The 4,558-nt window shown below is 42.8% G+C and overlaps 1 pseudogene; it reads right to left on the bottom strand.

The window, feature by feature from the left end:
• Positions 1–223: 223 nt before the first annotated feature.
• On the bottom strand, positions 224–3,896 carry LOC123450511 (annotated as a pseudogene).
• Between the last annotated feature and the right edge of the window lie 662 nt (positions 3,897–4,558).

A 4,558-nucleotide genomic window follows, 5' to 3' on the forward strand; every position in this document is an offset into this window, starting at 1 on the left:
CAGAGTTACCGATCCATATAAAAACCTAATGGTGCCAAACATCATAGGGCTTTATAGGTTTGTTACAGGCTACCACTGTTCAAAACTTCAGTATTGTGCAGAAGCACACATGCTACAAATAAGCTGAAAGAGCTGGTACAGAAAACTGCTAAAATTGTGGTCAAATCAATAAACTTCAAGAACCAGCCTCTACGACGCAGCATACAAACTCAATATCTGGTCATCACCGTGGAACTGTAAACGAATCAACAGTTCCTCGCTTAGCACGCCATCTGCCAAAAAATGGGGCTTTCTAAGAAGCTCAAGCATCTGCTGGTACTCACAAGCCATATCCTGCAACAGAGTTGAGACATCTTAAACCATCACTTATTGTATTCACAATCATTGCTCACAAAGAATCAGAAATCATTTAATGTGATCTAGCTCTATGGCTTCAACTCATTATCCATCTAAGTAATTAAAAACCGTATAGTATAGGATGAAATACCTTAATTGCACGATAAGCAATCTTCTCGTGACTGAATTTTGTGACTAGTGGATGTTCAAGTGATATGAAGGCCTCTGCCAATCTTATCCTGCCATCAAAACACAGATATTTTTCCAGGCTTACATCCGGAATTCAGAATGCTAGGAATGAGAAAGGGAACTCTCTTACTTGCAGAGCAATGACTTGGTGGAGGGTAAGGATGCTGCCTTTGAAGATGTGCCTTGTTTCCTCCCAGTTGATCCTAAAATAACTTCATGCAAACCAGATTTATTCCAACATATTGAGTACCTAATAAAACATTAATTTCAAAGCTAAGCTTCTATTTAAAAGTTCAACCAAAGAATGGTGCATGAAGATATAGTCAGAGAAAAATGCAAAGGAGTTCAAAATGGCAACAAACCATATTAACTAACTACCCACATGTCAAAGGGGGTATATCTCCCGAAGTCTGTTGAAACTGTTTAGGGGGAATAGGTGCCTCAAAAAATAGTGGTTGCAGATATAGAAAGTTCCACCAACATGTCACATGAATAATGTATGTCTCGTTGCAGAACTAGAAGTAATTAAGAGTTAAACCAAATAAGCAACCTTATTCCATTTGAAAGGTTCAGGGAATTTTTTAGACAGACAGGACAAACGAGCACCAAGAACTTTTACAACATTGTTTTCAATACAAAACCCTTCAGATGCACCATTAGGTGATTGTCCAATGGTAATAGTGGATAAATACAAGGGTTCAAGAATATGTGACAGCTGTGCACCTGCAGAAGAACACATAGACATAAAGTCATGAACACTTGGTAATCAGGTAACTAGTGAAGAGGCACAAACATAACTGAAAAAATAAATAAGAAATGGTTGTCGTTAAATAGGTCTGCACCATATATTGACATACATCACAAGATTGATAGTTTAATAACATCAAAATAGCAAATATGTGACCTTACATACTACACAGTCGCAAATATGGATCTGCAAATGATTCTGGAAAACAAACCTTGGATCCCGACAGCACACCAGCGAGTTATTTTGTCAAAACAGCTCACTAACAATGTTGTATCACCACGCTCGGGCTTCCTCCAAACGAACCCAACATTTGATATGCAAAACGGTGTTCCGAATAGAAATACGTAACAAATTAGTAACAATGCACATAAAAACGAAGGGTCCAACTTCACAGTTGTATCAAACATTTGCAGAGTCTAAAGTGTGATCCACCAGTTAGTTCAATAAAGATATCTAAACACACCAATTCAAATTCTAGCGAACAATGGTTAGTGGACACTAATATCATGTTGTCAAATAGCTAAGTATACCACACTTCTACAGCACCCCCAAAGCAATTGGGTTCACAAAATCATCATAAAGAAGTCAATCCTGATTGATAAACAAAATTATCCAAAAACATTTATACCGGGCCATGGTCCAATTCAGACAGTTCGGCAAATCTATAGGTTACAGTACATCGAAAATAGCAGCTCCATGCATGAACTTACAACTCCTGCAGAACACCAAGAATAAGAAAGAAGCATACCATTGCATCCATTGACCATGGTATCCACTTGTTCCCTTCGAACCTCCAAGGGTGACGGCGGCACCGGCATGACCCCACCTGCACAAGTTGACCAAACCAATTGCTCACGCTATGTGCTGTGGTAAAAAAAATCCAAGACATCGCTGCAGCAGTCCAAATAAAGCAGTACATTATCTTTGAACAAATACTATGATGTATTATTAGGAACGCCGAAGATAATTCACCTTAAGAGGAACAAAATTGAAAATTCATGTACATATAGGGGATGTGGGTGATGTAGTGATGCAGCTGATACTCATCCTTAAGCCTCCATCGCCCATCAGTGCCAGAGGCGACCAACCAATTTGGTGGGTTGTCCGTACCGCTCTCGGCATAGATGAGGTGGAGGAGCGCGCGGCGGGCGATGACCTCGGCATGGGCGTCATGGACCAAAGCTAGCAACAGCAGAGGTGATGGGTGGGTTGTCTCCAAGCCGTCTAGATGGACAGGTGTGATTCCAATATTACTATATTTTTTTACCAATGAATCACAAGTTAATTTTGCAGCTTGGCTTGTGATAGCTATTCTTCAAAAGTAGTAGCTGCTGCCAATATCAGTGCGTTTGCGAGTTACAAACATGAGCTTCTATCGTTGTTATTTGTTTTTTTTTTTTTTGCGAGAAAACATGAGGCGAGGTTTCTTATGAACCGCTTCCGATTCCATTCTATGTGTATATAATTGTAATTTCTGTGTGTAGATAATAATTTTTGTTTGAAAAGAATGTGTGTAGATAATATGTCTGTGCATTTCAAACAGGGCTTCTTTTCACTTTCAGGTTGATAAATAAACTTATAAACAAAGGCCAAGGATTTTTTTCCTCCACATAATGGCAATATCATACTAGTGATGACATTGTTCAAATTGTTCCTACATGCCAATAACAATTTGAGCTCATGTCTGCTCCTTCCCTGAGTTGGAAATTTTTGGAGCCTAATATGAATTGTACTACTACACCTGCTACAGACTAGAGCAGATTTATTCAGCTATTGTACGCAAGAAAAAAGATGATTTACTTTGTTATGCTTCTTGTGTTGAATCAAACGACATGCCAACAGTACATGCAAACATCTCTTATCAGGTATAATAAGTCTAGCATTTGGACCCTTCTAGGTATAATAAGTCTAGCATTTGGACCCTTAGACATCATGTTCCTGAATCACTTGAGGGCAGAATTCAGTTCATTATAGTCTCATATCAGCAACATTCAGTATCATACTTAGCTTTCAATGTCCTACAAATCTCAGGACGAAACACAAATTCTGGAGCCGATCAGTGTAACGCAAATTAAACATTTCATTGCAAAGGTAGATATCAAGGCAACAAGGATAGATGTACATGGGAGCAACCTTTATCCAACCAATGAGATAAAAAAAACATGCCGCAAGGATTATACGATCCAGCTAAATTGATTTATACGAGAATTGAAATACAATCCCTTGTGCCGCTATGTTCCTACCGAAATAGTATTCATGGATGCAAGCTATCATATACTCCCATAATGCAACAGAACTAAATACTGCATGTTTGACATTTGAAGACACATGCCACCGAACAATTCGATGGTTGCAAGAAATATAACTTGTTTTTTATATACAACGAAAGTGCTAATGACACACAAGTTTTATTGTAGTAACTATTTAATCATCACACGAGACATGGTAAAGAACAACAACAATAAACCTGGACGATGTGGGTGGCAGCGGTGATGGGCAGGGCCCGGGCGTCAAAAAAGGCGTTGCGCTGGGCGTCGGTGCGGAGGAGGCGTGGCGCGAGGTAGCCGGAGAGGCGGCAGTGCGCGGCCGCGTCGGGGAGGCGGAACTTGACCTCTACCTCCATGGGAATTGGGTTGGTGATGGGGCTAGGGTTTGGGGGGCGGGGGAAGGAGGCTGATGCACTGGGCCTTGGTGGGCGCGGCATCGGCATGCAGGTGGAGGATGCAGAGGAGCGTGTTGGCGATGGGGTTGGACGTCGGCGGGGTCGAGAGGGCCGAGGATTCGGCGACGGCGACGGCTTTGGAGCGGAGGTGATCCTCGATCTCGTCGCGTTCGGAGCTGCGGAGCTCGGTGCGGGTGGGCTGGGGCCGCAGCATCGACGGCTGGATCTGGATGGGGATGGGGATGGCACTGTGGGTTTCGGGTGCGGCAAGCGGGCGAGGGTAGCGATGAGGTGAATGGATGAAGGAGAGGGGGAGGAGGTCGGCGGTGGGGGTGGGTGCAGACGGTAGGAATTCGCCGGCGGGGGAAAGGGTGGTGTCGGCGGCAGAGCGTGAGGGTGAGGAATGAATCATGGACGAACGAGCTGGGGCCTGGGGCTGGATTCGGCTGTGGGTTCTAAATCATAGAAATGGTGCATCCCAGAGAGGTGCGCCATTAGTAACCCTGGTTACTAATGGAGCAACAGCTGGTGGTGCGCCATTAGTAGTTTTGTAAAAAAAAATATTAGTGGCGCACTGTGTGCGCCGCCGCGCCATTAGTACTTTTGGAAAAAAAAAGTTTGTG

This window comes from Hordeum vulgare, chromosome 4H, assembly GCF_904849725.1.
Source record: "Hordeum vulgare subsp. vulgare chromosome 4H, MorexV3_pseudomolecules_assembly, whole genome shotgun sequence".
NCBI classification, from domain to species: Eukaryota; Viridiplantae; Streptophyta; class Magnoliopsida; order Poales; family Poaceae; genus Hordeum; species Hordeum vulgare.